Source organism: Muscardinus avellanarius (genome assembly GCF_963383645.1).
Source record: "Muscardinus avellanarius genome assembly, chromosome: 10".
Lineage (NCBI taxonomy): Eukaryota > Metazoa > Chordata > Mammalia > Rodentia > Gliridae > Muscardinus > Muscardinus avellanarius.
Window position 1 is genome coordinate 3,507,088 of NC_137796.1, and position 15,167 is coordinate 3,522,254.

A 15,167-nucleotide genomic window follows, 5' to 3' on the forward strand; every position below is an offset into this window, starting at 1 on the left:
CCGGAGCAGCAGGAGGAGAGGTTTGTGCTCTGCGCGGTGGACTCGGGCTCGCGGAGGCCGAGTGGCCCCAGCCCTGTGACAGGCAGCTTTTTGATTTCGAAACAGGGTCCCATTAAGTTGCTGAGGTCTCGCTGAGTCCCCGCGGCTGTCCTTGAATCTCGGATCCTCCCAAATACTGGGATTACAGGCTGGAATTCTAAAGTAAAAACAGAGGTGCCAACTAGTCAAGGAAATGTCCTGGGAGCCGAGGCCACAGACCCAGCAAGGCGGCCCTCTGATCCTGGGACAGTTTCCCCTGGACTCAGGCTCTCTCCTCTCCACACTAAGTCTGAGTCCCTCATTCCTAACCGTTCAGGATTCACGTGGGTCGATGGCATGAATCAAGCTCCGTCTCCTCCCCCTGAGGGATCCCGAAAGCCATTTCACGTCACCAAAGGATGTCCTACAAGCAACGTTAACAACAGGCCCTCCACCCCCGTGAAGGAAGACTCGGCCACCACGTGCGGCCCGGGCCCGTCCTCACCGCCCTCCTCTGGGCCACCGCGACTGCAGGGACCCCGAGCTGGCAAGCACTCCATCACACGCTGCAGAGACGTGTTCATCTGCCAACTTGATCCTCAGAGAAAGTGAGGACGGAGAGAGGGTAGGACCTCCGAGGGACCGCCGAGGGATGGCGCCAAACCCTGCTTGTCCCTCTCCTTCCCGGACAAACCCTCTGCTGTGAACCGATGTGTCCCCCAAAGCCCATGTGTTGGAAACCTAACTCCCAAATGTATATGTCGATGGTGTCTGAGGTGGAGCCTCGGGGCGGTGATTAGGGTAGATGGAGTCGGGAGGGGGCCTGAGACAGCACTGGTGGCTTTATAAGAAAGGGCAGACACACCCGAGGTGGTATCCTTGGTCTCACCTGAAGATGAGAGAGACCACCACGGCACGATGTAGCACATGGCCCTCGCCAGAAGCCGGAGCTGAGCTCCTGCACTTCCAGTCCCCAGCACTATGAGCTAAACCAACCTCTCTTCTTTATAAACTACCCAGCCTCGGGTATTCAGTCATAGCCACAGAACGCAGACTACGACACACACTAAACCACCAAGCACGCGGTCTGCCTTCACCAGCTCCCATCAGACGAGGAGCCAGCTACAGGCACTGTGAGGTTAGTGCTTCAGGCAGATAACAGTATCCATGGCCGTGTCGGGACCGTCGTATGAGCCAGCCTGCCAGATCCTTCCCAGCAGGAGTGCAGCTGAAGAGACCAGTGCCAGGGCCGAGGGGACAGAAAGACATGAGAGCCGGATGTCTGGTCCAGTTCTGGAGCTGCGGTTCCCACAGTGTTCCTGGGATGCTGACCCCGGCCATGCTGGGAGCTGGAGTGTCCGGTCTCCAGGCCCCGCACGGCCACACCAGGTTTCCAGCTGTGGGGCTGCAGGGTGGCGGCCACAGGAGGGCGTCCAAGGGGTGAGGCTCCGATGGAGGCCAGGAGGGAACGGGAGCCGAGAGGCGTGCCCCAGGGAGCCAGCGAGCCATGGGAACGCCGCAGTTCCCACCTCCGGCCCTGGAAGCCCTCCAACGTGCTGACGGAGTCTGCGTGTTAGACAGAAATAGCCGGTACACGAGAGAGCCCAGGCTGGGCTCCTTCGTAGTGTGCTGGACGCAGCTGCCTCCTCCGGGGAGAGCCCGGCGCAGTGGGAAGACCTCTGTGCGTTCGCTTGCCCTGCTGGGAATCAACCCAAACGCGTAGGGCTTCTCGGTCCCCGGGGCCGGTCACACCACCATATATGCGCATTTCCAGCTACAGAGACTCAACGAAGACATACCGAGACCCGGTTAAGAAGTGGGAGACGGGAACCGACACCACTGGGTGCTCACCCTGGCGTCACGGTGACGCACGGGCTGCTTTACTCTGAGCTCCTGTCGTGCAAGAGGCAGGGGGCCAAGGGCACCGAGCACCAGCAGCTCACATGACTATTGTGACCAGACAGAGCAACACCCGGGTCTGATTTAAACAGGCACAAGGCAAAGGCCTTTGTGCCTTTCCCATTTTCATAGGGAAATGATGGATCAACGGGGGGGGGGATGAGACTGTGGGGAAATATTATACAGCAGGTAAAAGGAATGAACTAAGGATGGGCGTGATGGCACACGCTTGTAATCCCGGCATTCGGGAGGTAGAGACAGGAGGACTGCAGTTCCTGGCAGCCTCAGCTACTCAGTGAGGCCCTTTGCAACTCAGTGAGACCCTGTTTCAAAATTTAAAAATATAAAATAGGGCTGGGGCTGTAGCTTGGAGGTAGAATGCCCCTGGGTTCCATCCCTAGTACCATAATGATGATGATAATAATAATAATAATAATAATAATAATAATAATAATAGAAGAAGAAGAAGAAGAAGAAGAAGAGGAGGAGGAGGAGGAAGAGGAGAAACTAGGCCTATTCATTGGCATTGATAAATATAAAATACTACACTTGCTCTCTGACAAAAGGCTGAAAAGTGTTAGAAATATAAAATACAACAGAAAGTTTTAAAAGCAAGTTATAGCACCATATGCTAATGATGCCATTTATATGAATTTTAAATCGGGTGGCCTGGGGTGTAGCTCAGTGGTAGAGCACTTCCTAAGCACACATTTGCCCTGGATTCAGTCCCCAGCAAAGCTTTGCTCTCTCCCTGTCTCCATGACCCTCCACCATGCCCTGAGCTCCGCAGACCCAGCCTGACATGGACTGAAACTCTGGAATCTCCAAAAGCTGTGAGCAGACAAATCTTCCTTCAGGTTGCGCAGTCAGTCATCTTGGATTACAGCGGTGAGAATGTTAACTGAAAGAGGCCAGAAGGCAGCTCTGTGCAGGCTCCAAGTCCACACACATCCTTCCCTCAACACCACCCTGCCATCCCTGGAGGAGAATCCCAAGACCACCCCCACATGTGGGAGAGGGGATTCCACAGATGAAGCAGCTCTGTCCTGTGCTGGGCTCCTCCCCCCTTTCCCTGTCTCTCTCTGCTGCTGGCCTGGTGGGGCTGAGTCACCGCCCTCCTGGGTGTGTGGCTGAGAAGACACCCTGAGTCACCACCAGGAGAGGTGAGAGAGACCTTTGTGTCACGGCAGGGGGTTCCTCAGGCAGAGCTGACCTCTGACCCAGGCCTCCGAGACCCCAGCTGTTTTCCCCAGGTCCTAGAAGCGCTCACGCTTGGGCGGCTGGCCCCAGCCCTCCGGGCACTGGGAAGGAGGCCTGCGCTCTTGACCTCTGCACGTATAACCGGGGCTGGAAGTTCACGCTCTCTCTAGAGAAGCCACCTGTCAACCCCGCCACTGCGCAAGAACTCGCCGTGCCCCCCGGGGCTGCAGCACAGCACGGGACAGCGCAGGACGGCAGAAAGACCCTCGGGATTTGGGGTCCTGTTACCTGTATTGCAAAACTGGACCTAGCTCTGAGATCTCGCAGGAGCACCCAGGTAGGAGGCCCACCGGAGACCCCAGGGAGCCGACAAGACCTTCAGGTCCAACGTCAGCCGTGAGAACAGGCTGGGGAGTGGACCCTCGGGCGCAGCCCAGGGCACTGACGTGGGCTGATTCTGCCGGGGAGCGAGCCGCCTGAACCCCATTTCACAGCCGCTACAACTGAGTCCCGCAAACAGCCCCAGGGCTCACGAGGCCGTGCGGCTCCCAGGCTTTGCGAAAGCTTGGGGGACTTCCACACACCTCTGTCGCAGTATTATCCCTGAGCCACCCCTTCCAACTCAGCCACGGCTTTGTAGACTTTCGGGGGCCAGCGAGTCACCGTGTTCCAGATCCGGCGAGGCTGTGTACCCAGCGCCCAAAGCAAGGGGGCGGGAGGGAGCGTCTGCGTCATTCTGCCCTGGCTGCGCCGCCCGCCCTGTGTTTGGGAGAGTCTGCCAGATGGATGAATCTGAGCGCTGAGCTGTCAGCCGAGCTCTGCTCCTGCACACGCTGTTCCCCGGCCCATTCCCTGACCCCAGCGCCCCTGGGGGCCACGGCCAGGCAGATTAACTCCTGCTCCGCAGCAGACAGCCCAAGGCCTGCTTCCTGGAAGCCGCCTTGGGCTTAATCTTGCCGCAGACCTGTCAGCCACACTTGCCGTTGAGTAATTTGTGGAATGAACGTGCAGCCGCCTCCCCCAGTGAATCAGGAGGGCCATATAAGGACTGTGGGCGCCTTGGGCTTCTTCATCCTGCAGCCGGCCTCAGGGACGCTCAGGGAAGAGGGACCTGGGCTGGATCCCTGGCCCGGCCCCTCCCGGCTCTGCAGCCTCTGTGCCCCTGCACAGCACGCAGCTTTTTGGGCAGAGGCCGGTCCAGGCCCCAGCTGTGAGGAAGAGCGTGGACCCAGTCTTCAGGGGTAGATGCTCTGGAACAGCGCCGATGGGGCTGCTGCGCGCACGGCCGGAGGAGGTCGAAGAGGCTGGATTCACGACGGGGACAAGAGAAGGGCGATTCTCTCTTTGACTCACACTGCAAAGCCCCACCTTTGCCTCGACAAAACCGTCTTTAAAAATCTTATTAAATGCCCAACATTTGGGGAAGATAAAAAGATACTCCACTAAATCTGAAACAGACTCTAGCTCAACATACGACACATGCCCAAGAGCCCCAGCCCGGCTCTCCCAGCTCTCTGAAGACTTTTTTCTTTCTTTCTTTCTTTTTTTTTTTTTTTTTTTTTTTTTTTTTTTTTTTTTTTTTTGCAGTACTGGGGATAGAACCCAGGGGCATTCTACCTTCGAGCTATACCCCCAGCCCTATTTTTTATTCCTTATTACTAAGTAGCTGAAGCTGTCCGCAAACCACAATCCTCCTGCTTCAGCTGCGCACGGTCATATGGAAGGCCGGAGGATGGTGCTAAATGAAGCACCCTCTGCGATCACCGACTCACCTGGTCATCTGCAGGGCGACTCCCAGAAATCCCGGGCAGCTCTGACCGACTGCCCCACATGGGCGCCGCTCCGGGCAGAGGTGCGCCCGCCCACACGCCAGCGGCTGGCCGGGGCTTCCCCGGGCTCAGCTCCTTCTGAGAAGTAACAGCGGAGGATTCGAAATCTGAGCAGGAGGCCAAGGACAGACCAAGTCAGACCCGCAAACCACCCAGAAATTCCAGGAATGAGGTGGCGGCTGCAACAAGCAGATCCCAGGGTCGGGCAGAACATCCCGTTACTTACAACCGCCTAAGTACCAGACAGGCGGTGCGAGCCCCCCCACGGGAGCCTGCCAGCTTTCCTTAGGCTGTCCAGCAGGACTGGGGCCAGACCCGGGGGAGGAGACAGGCTGGGTCCATCCCTGCCCCTCCGCGCCACCCGGGGCTCCCACATCCAGGGGTCCTCTGGGCCTCATGCCAGCCCACACACACCTGGTGCCCCTGGCCCCCCGGCACAAGCTGCATCCTAACAGATGTTTAGCAAATAAATAAGATACAGAGAACCCACAGGACATTTGTTAATACTGTGCTGTAAAAACACATCAATTCTGGACAAAAAGAGGTCAAACATTCAGAATACTTCTTTAATCTACTTTGGCCGGGCATGGTGGCGCACACTGGTAATCCCAACATTCGGGAGGCTGAGACAGGAGGATCGCAGTTCGTGGACAGCCTCAGCTACTTAGTGAAGCCCTTTGCAACTCAGTGAGACCCTGTTGCAAAATAAAGAATAGAAAATAGGGCTGGGTGTAGCTTGGAGGAAGAATGCCTCTGGGCTCCATCCCCAGTACCACACAAATAAATAAATAAAATAAAATGACTGGATAATAGATTACAATCTTTTTTTGATACTGGGGATTAAACCCAGGGGCACCCTTCCTCTGAGCTATACTCCCAGCTCTATTATATATATATTTTTTTTTGGGGGGGAATCTGGGGGTGGAACCCAGGGGCATTCGACCACCGAGCTACACCCCCTGCAGGGCTGGGCCGGGGAGCAAGCCGAGGCCACGGGACAGCACTCCCACGGCCCGGCGGCCAGGACGCTGCCCCCTCTCCTGCGGGAACTCATCCCGGTCTCTTCCACTGCAGGTGGCGTGCCACAGCATGGACAGCGCACCATTCGCCGGCTGGTGACCCCGTGGAGAGTGCGGAGACGTGGGCTGTGGACCCCTCCACACGGCCTCTCAGGTGAAATCCCCAGGACCAGCCCTGCGATTCCTGGGCATCTGGAGGGAGCAAGACCCAGCCAGCCTGCCGGGAGGGACCTGGAGCAGAGGCGGGCGGCGGCTTGGGCTGGGGATAGAGATGCTGCTGACGTCTTGGGGTTTGTCTGGTTTGGTTTGGTACTGGAGATTGAAACCAGGGGCATTCTACCTCCAAAATACAGCCCCCTAGGCTTAGGTTTTATTTTGAAACAGGGTCTAAGTTACTGAGAGTCTTACTAAATTGCTAAAGCTGGCCTCAAATCTGCAATCCTCCTGTCTCAGTCTCCTGAGGACCGGGATTAGAGTCTGCACCACTGGGCCTGGCTGATCTGTGCTTTGAAAGCCCTTCTGCGTGGACAGCCCAGACGCCTCACGGACCCACTGCTCACAAAGGAAGCCAGCTCGCAGTGAGCAAACATGCCTGAATCCACTAGGCCAAGTTCAAAACCAGGCGAAAGCAGCCTGTGTCTTTGAAAGTCCAGAACCAGATATCCCGGGGTTGTGGGCACAGGGGCCTGAGGGGTCTCTGAGGACGGGGCGGGCTCTGTCTGGAGCTCCTGAAGGACCATGCACACTTCCCCAAATGCTAAACCTCCATCAAAGGTTGTTTCTCCAGAGATCTGACATCTCTCAGACTGTTTGCAGAAGGGATTAGGAGAAGCACAGTGGCCGCCAAGAGCCCAAGCCGCCAGAGCAGGGGAGACTCAGGGTAGAGGGGGCTGGCCTCCAGGGCCTCTGAGCACAGGCGAGTCCTGGGCCTGAGCCCCGGCAGCCCTTCAAAGCACACTCCCACGGGGAGAACCCAGATAAAGGCCTCCACGTGGCCCCGCACACGCCGCCCTCCCACACAGAGGCCCGTTCATCCCTCTGAGAGCACTTTGTCCTGAGTGGAGCCAGCAGCCAGGCTTGAAGGTCCGGAGGTAAACAGAGCTGGCTGGGGCAGGGCAGAGACGGCGGCCTTCCTCCAGGTAGGTTAAGTGCCCTGGAAGGGACACTCGTTCTTATCAGACGTGCTCTTAGAGGTCCCGAACGGACGCGCCAGCAGGCTCCGGACACATTTCCTCTCTGGAGGAAGATGCTACGGGGCCAGGCTGGGCGCGCTTCCGGAAGGAAGGCGGGCTCATAAACACGCCAGTGACTTGTTCTTTCATCGTGTTTTGTTTTTCTGGTGCAGGGGATGGAGGCCAGGCCCTTGCACATGCTAAACACATGCTTAGCTCCTGAGTCCTGCCCAACAGCTGGCCGGGACGTCTCCCTGGCTCTGCAGGGCTCAGGTCCCTGGGGGAACCCCATCGTTGCCAGGCAACAATGTCTTTCTGGTCCTCTGCACAGCTGAACCTCTGTCCTGACCAGCCAGCCCCTCCACACGCCACCTCTGCACAGGGTCCAGAGACACCTGCCTCGGCTCCCAGGACATCCGTCTAACACCTGAGCCCAACAGGAAAGCATGTTAAAACAGTCGCCACCTCCACCCGCTGGGATCTGATCCGGGAGGTGAGGCGTGGGCCCGGAGACCTGCATGTCCATCATGTCCATCAGGGCTCCTGCTGCTGCTGCCCCTGCTGCCCCGGGGCCCCACTTTGGCCAGCACTGATCTCTAGCTCACCAAGGCGCATATCTGCCTTCCCCTCGCCTGACCCTGGGTCTCCCAAACCCTCATCCCTCCGTGTGCCCGCTACCCAGGTTTGCCCACCTTCTACCCATGTTCCTGCAGCAGCATGTGTTTTGGAATTCTACCTAAGTCAGCTTGCTTTTGGGGCTAGGAATGTTTACAAATTGAAAAATGTAGTTGGGAGGCTAAAGCAGGAGGACTGGAGGTTAGAGGTCAGCCTCGGCAGCTGAGGGAAACCCGCAGCAACTTAGCAAGAGTCTGTTTCAAAATAAGAACTAAAAGCCGGGCGCGGTGGGCGCGCTTGTCACCCCAGCACTCGGGAGGCCGAGACCGGAGGACCACGGTTCGCGGCCAGCCTCAGCTACTTAGTGAGGCCCTCTGCAACTCAGTGAGACCCGGTTTCAAAAATAAAGAATAAAAAATAGGGCAGGGGGTGGAGCTCGGAGGTAGAATGCCCCTGGGTTCCATCCCCAAGCACCGCTATAACAATAATAATAACAATAACATCAACAACAATAAAAGGGCTGGGTATAGCTTGGAGGTAGAACGTCTCTGGGTTCCATTCCCAGTACCACACGCACACAAAAATAAAAACTAAAGAAAGCACCAGGAGTGTAGCTCCGAGGTAGAAAGCTCCAGGGCCAATCCTGTACCAAAAGTAAAAATAAAAAGCCACTCTGGACCCTGTGACTAGCAGAGAACCCGTCCCTCCTGCCTTGATGAGCGAGGCCCGAAAGGGTAAAAGTTCCCCTCCCAGCTGGTGCTAGTGCCGGCCAAAGGCTTTGTTGCAGGGGGCGGTGCTCTTGGTTGGAAAGGGCGGGGAGGACGTGGGGCCAGGTGCGGTGCCCCCCCAAGCCTCCCCATAAGCCGACAACTAAAAGAACACGGCCCGGGGGTCCAGGGGCTTGCTGCTGGTCTGTGCGCATGTGCCGTCCCCTGGGTGGAGGACACTGGGATGGACACCCCTACCCTGCTTTAGGGACACAGCTCATCCCAGAGGAAGCGGTCCCCAAGCGGAGCACGAGCCAGCCGCGCCCAGTGGCGCCCCCTAGTGGACTGGCTCACACACCCGGGCGGGCCTGCAGGCCTCCCCAACACACGTGGAGCCTCTGCTGGGTGTGCCCTCACCAGTGACCCTCTCGCCCTGCCCTCTTGTCCTCCCCGTCCCGGGAGTCCTGGGGCTCCCAGAGCGCCAGTCTCCGAAAATGCAGCTAGATGCCAGCTCCAATCCTAAAAGGCCCAGAGGGCGTTTTCCTATCCCATCCCAAAGAAGCATGGGTCCGCTCCGGGAGCGCTCGACTGCGCGCAGAATGGAAGCGTGATTATTTTCGTTTCTGGAGTATTCCCACTCTGCACTCAAACACGGGACGCGTTCCAGAAACTAGGATTGACGACGCGGAATTTCGTAACTCGAGTTCCCACCACCAAGACTCTTTTGTTCTGATTCTGTGGCTTTTCTCTAAAAGCTGACACAGAACTTGACACAATCACAGCTAAACCTCTGGCGGGCCACCATGTCCTTGCGGCCCCAAGGGGTGCCTGCCAGGGAGTCTCCACAGTTGCAAGCCTGGGGCGCAAAGCTGGCTCCCCCAGGGCAAAGTCGCAGACAGGATGCTCTGCCAGGATGGGGTGTCAAGACTGCCCCGAGCGCCCAGACACCCGCGGTGAAGGACCCCAACACAGCTGGAACAAGTTCTCGAGTTCTCGGAGCTGGTACTTCTTCAAGAAGAAAGAGGTGAAAATTAAAAAGTACACAGGCTCCTCACTACATTCTGCACAAAGTCACCACCTGAGCCAGCAGCCCCTAGGTTTATGCCCAAGAGGAATGAAAGCGTATGCACAAAACCTTGCACACAGCCTTATACTTGGGAGGCTGAGACCGGAGGATCTCAGGTTCAAGGCCAGCCTCGGCAACTTAGCACTTTAGCGATACCCTCAGCAACTTAGGGAGACCCTGTTTCAACATAAAATAAAAAATAAAAGGAGCCTGGGAGTGTAGCTCCAAGGTCGCATGCCCCTGGGCTCAGTCCCCAGTACCACAAAAGAAACAAAGACAAAAACAACAACAAAAGACAAAAATGAAAAATAAACCTTATACGTGGATGTTCTCAGCAGAACAGTCCACAAACAACAAGATGAAAAGCCCATATTTCCATTCATGGAATTATGTACAAACAAGTGTATTGTATTTATAAACGGAATATTGCTCAGCCATTATAAAGAGATGGAATTCTTTTTTTTTTTTTTTCCTCCCCCAGAACTAGGGATAGAACCCAAAGGCCGGGCGTGGTGGCGCACGCTTGTAATCCCCGCGCTTGGGAGGCTGAGACAGGAGGATCGCACAGGTTCGAAGCCAGCCTCAGCTACTGAGTGAGGCTCTCAGCAACTTAGTGAGACCCTGTTTCCAAATAAAATATAAAATGGGTCTGGGAGTATAGCCCAGAGGTAGAAAGCCTCTGGGTTCCACCCCCAGTACCACACACACACACACACACACACACAAAAGAACCCAGAGGAATTCCATCCCCAAGCTACATTCCTAGCCCGAATTTTCATTCTTTACTTTGAAACAGGGTGTCACTAAGTAGATGAAGCTGGCCTTGAACCTGAGCTCCTTCTGTCCCGGGCTCCCCGAGTGCTGGGATTTCAAGCGTGCGCCACCACGCCTGGCTCGAGGCGAAGTTCTTTTACTTACTACAAAGTGGAAAGACCGTAACAGCAGGAAGCTGAATGAAAACTTCCAGACACGAAGACCGCATATTGTATGATCCCACTTGTATAAAATGTCCAGACTAAGCAAAGCCACAGAGAGCAGCTCCGTGGCCAGAGAGGGGCGGGGGCGTCTCCGGCGAGTGCCAAGCTTCCTTATGGCACGCTCGTCGTGTTCTGGATCGGGCCGTGGCGCGGCGTAGCGCACTGCAGACCTGCTGGGTGCCCCCGGCCCGTGCGCTCGCGGCTGCTTAGAATGGTACGTCGTATGTTTGCGTGTGTCTTCCCGCAACTGATTTTTTTTTTCTGAGTTAAAAGAAAACAGAACACGGCCAGTTGTGCCGAGCGCCCTCTCTGGAGTGCCGGCCCTGCCTGCCGGTGGGACAAAGAGCGTTCCATTTGGAAACTTGCAAGGCGCGCCGAGGCCCCGGCATACGAGAGTCCAAGCGTCTACCGAGCTCGGGAAATCAAAGTACGCCCGCTTTGTATTCACCCTTCTTGACAAGCCATCAGCCTCTTTCAGTGACGCTGGGTTTGCACATCTGGGACTGATCAAAAACCAGTGAGTTTGCAAAATAAAATTTAAAAAAAATCTCCTGAACCGGGAGCAGCAGACACAGAGGCACCTCCCACACGCAGCCAAGCCCGCTGGTGACGGAGGAGCCGGTCCAGCTCCATCAGACTGGCCAGAAAGCCAGGATCAGGGTCCTATTGTCAAAATATTGCTAGCGCAACCTACCAAAAGCCTGACCTCCGATGTAGGGTCTTTGGGGGTGCTGTGTGGGGGCTTTAAGGAGCCTCCCTGGCTCCAGGCTCTGCCTATCAAGCCGGCTCCACCCTCCAGCCCAGAGGCAGGGCTCCAGAGCCAGTGCTGATCTTGGTTCCGGGCAAGGCTCTCCCTGGGCAGGACGGGTGCCTGCTGGCAGAGCTGAGCCCCAAGACCCAGGTCCCTGGCAGCGTTAGAAGTACCCATGGGAGCCAGGCGTGGTGGCACATGCTTGCAATCCCAGTACTTGGGGGGCTGAGACAGGAGGATTGCAAGTTTGCAGCCAGCCTCCGCTACTTAGGGAGGCCCTCCGCAACTTTGTAGGACCCTGTTTCAAAATAAAAAATAAAATAGGGCTGGGGTGTAGCTCAGAGGTAGAATGGCCCTGGGTTCGATCCCCAGTACTACAAAAAATTTAAAATAAATAAGTAAGTACCCACAGGGCACAAGAAACCATGTCTCGTGGCAAGCTCAGCTGCATCAGATAGGTGGCTCACCCCTGGCCAAGCCCCTTCCTCCAGGGCCTGGCACGGCCCCTACCCCAACAGTGCAAAGCTGTGCATGAGCCTGGATCATCCTGAGCCTCGAGAGCTTCTTATAAAAAGCACCCGCTGGCTCCCGGAGTAGTCCGCGGGGTCATCTGTGACGACGCTGGGCGCATCTAGTCTGTGGCAGGTCCCGGAGAAGAGTCAGCTGCCGGGACTGTGATAAGTGCTGGTATCCGCATTCCCAACCTCACACCGTAGGGGACCCTGTCAAAATGAGGATTCTCCTCCCCGGGGCTCACCATACAGCTGTTCTACCCGCAGCCCCATTCAGACGGCACCACACGTGTGTGGAGGTCAGGTGCAGAGGTGGAGTTAGCAGTGGGCAGAGAAGGTCTTAAAAGAGGCAGGCCCCAGGGCAGGCAGTGCGGCTCGGGGGTGGGGTCCTTGCCCAGCACGCTCAAGGCCCTGGGTTCCACTCCTAGCACTGAGAAGAAAGAGTTCAGCTTCCAACGTGGGCTGACATCATCACACGCAAGCCGGGCTCACTTGGCAGGCTCGGCGTCCTCCCCGTGAGGGGGCTCAGAAGGCCCACCGCCCCCGAGACACGGCCGTAACTCAGGCAAGGCGTGTGGCCTGGCCCCTACCTGCCGCATTAGAAACACAACCCACACCTGCAGCTCCTTCCCCAGCCAGAGCCAGTGCTCAGACACAAAGGGCCCAGGGCAGCCCTCCTGGATGGGTGATGGTGTGGGGCTGGGCACACCTCTCTTCTGTTCCAGGCCCTGGAGAGGGGAGGGGGCCGCCCCACCCCAGCAGGACAAGGGCTCTGAAGGCTCAGAGTGGACATTCACAGCCCACTCTTGGTCGCAGCACGAGGTCGGCGCTGACACAGCCTCTCAGCCCTGGGAATGTGTGCCCCCCCAGAACAGCGGGACGTGACATGGCCCCACACCTGGGCATGCCCGTCGGAAGCTCCGGAGGCAGAGCGAGCCGGGTTCTGGTCCCGCCTCGACCTGGACACACTCACTTCTCCCCTCTGACCCTCGGTGTCTCCCTCCCATATATGGGGAGACTGCGGTTCTGCAGGGTCGCCGCCAGCGAACCCTAAGGGGCGTGGCCCGGCTAGGCTGTCGGGCAGGAGGCACCTGCCTGTAATCAGCCCGGTGCACACGTGGGTCGAACACGTCCTGATGCCCGCCACACCCTAGCAGAGCCGGGCAAGGGGCTTCAGCGCCGGCCCGAGTCTCGCGTCTGTAAAAGGTTCTGGGACCCAGGTAGCGCGCAGCTCAGCCGCACACCGCCCTGGAGAGGACATCTGCCCTGGATCCCTGGGCGCCCCGGGCTTTGGGGGGAGCAGACCGCAGCCGGCAGAAAAGGACGGGGCTCGAGGTCAAGAAGTCGTACTCACCCTCTCGGGCTGCGGGCAGCGCCTGGCCTCCTGCGTCCAGCGGCGGCCGCGCGGGCACCAGGAGCCGATCGAGGGTCGCGAAGCTCGGGACTCGCCGAGAAGCGCTAGCGGTCCGGAGCCAGCGCTCCGCCTCTTATAGGAGCCCTGACCGTGCCCCGAGCCCGAAGGCCACGCCCCCGGGCGTTGATTGGGCAGCGCATCCCGGCCCCGCCCTCCAGGCCCCGCCCCGGCCGGGTTCCTCGGGCGGCAGGGGGCCGAAGGAAGCCCGCGGTTTCCTCGCCGCGCTGGTGTTTCAGTGCCAAGCACTCTCCGCCAGGGGGGTGCAGACTTAAACCCAGCACCGCCGCTTCCCAGGACGGTGGCCGAGGAAGCCGCAGCCCCGGGCTTCCGAACAGGCTCCGCTCGCGCGGTCCACCCACCCTGCACGTGCGTGGACACCTGGCCCCGCTGTTCCCGGCTGGCCACGGGAGATGGGAGATGCGCGGCCGCTCGCTGGCCCAGGGGTCCTGCCTGCTGCGCCGGCACCTGCTCTGGGGAGTCCCGAGAGGGAGAGACGGCCCATTTCACAGAGGAAGGCCTTACCTGCTGGAGCGATTGAGCTTCCCCCAAAGCGTGTTCCCTCTGCGGGTATATCCCTAAGTCAGTTTATCCCCCGAAGAAACCACCTTTGGAACAAGTCGCTCCACGTTCTTTGGAAAACAGACCAGAACTGCTAGGGACCTGCTCTCCTAAGAGCTAAGGCCTCTGGCCTGCTGTCTGCAGGCTCGGTGGTACCCGAGGAGCAGGCAGCCGGCCACGTGGCTTATCCGCGCTTGCAGGCCTGGGATTGGCTCTCTGTCCCTGACTCCTGTGCCTGTCCCGGTTCTGCAGTGAACAGGTGTATACAGGACACCACCGGGACCTCCAGGTCTGGGCCCCCGCAGAGTCAGAGCCTCGGAAGAACAGCACAGGGCGGGCGGCATGGACCCTCGCTGGAGACCTGGCCCAGCTCGTGTGCAGACAAGACTCACACAGAGGTGCCGGTTGTCCCCACCCCACCCCAGCGCGCTCCCTTCTCCTGCCTCTCAGTTTTGGAAGTATCGTTCTCAGATCAACTCTTGTTCACTCGGGACTCATTCAGCACCTGCTACGTGCTGGGCTGTTTTCTAAGCGCCGTGGGACTCAGCACTGAGTGAGACCGCTCCAGAACACAGGCTCACAGGGGACAGAGCCAAGGGCAGAGGTGTGTGTGTGTGTGTGTGTGTAGGGCTCCCCGGTGCCCAGCTCCACAAGCCTCACCCGCACACACCCCAGCCCCGACGCCCTGGGATGCTGGGGCCTTTACTACAGCCCCGTTGTTTCAAAAACAACAGAATAAAAAGGGCCACTAGGGGTGTTGCTCGGAGGTAGAACGCCCTGGGTCCAATCCCCAATACCAAAAGACAAGTAATCCCAGCAACTCTGTATCCACCGTTGTTTTGGAGCAAGTCACTCAGCCTCTCTGTTCAGTGCCCCGTCTGTAAACAGGGTAAAAAAAACACTGGCATTTCTCTCTCTCCCTTAAAACACGGTTAACCTCTGGGAAACAGTGGGAACGGGGCCAGACACACCCCAAGCATTAGCTGGTATCATTACTGGAAGGAGCAGCCAAGCCAAAGGAGAGGAGTTTAGTTGTCAACTCACCTGGCACTTGGCAATCTCCAGGTGTCATTTCCGAACACTTAACATTTTAATTTGAGTAAGGCAGAGGATGGGTAGCCGTTCTTGTCCCGTTATGTCCTGGGTACAAAGGGACAAGAAGCATGAAATGTCCTTCGGGGACGAGACTGTCCTCCGCCACCCTGGGGAGTCCCAGCGAAGGACCTGGTCTGCCACCCAGGCGAGGAGTGGGCTTTGGAGACACGGAGACCCAGGGAAGCGGCCTTCGGGCTGCCCGGCCTGGGGAAGGTTCTGTGCAGGCCAAGGGATGCTCCAGCCCCCCGCCCACTCTCCCTCTGAACCAAGGCCAGCTGTCAAAACACCCTACACACGTGCAGAGTTGGCCAGGGCCAGCGGTCATGAATGTCTAA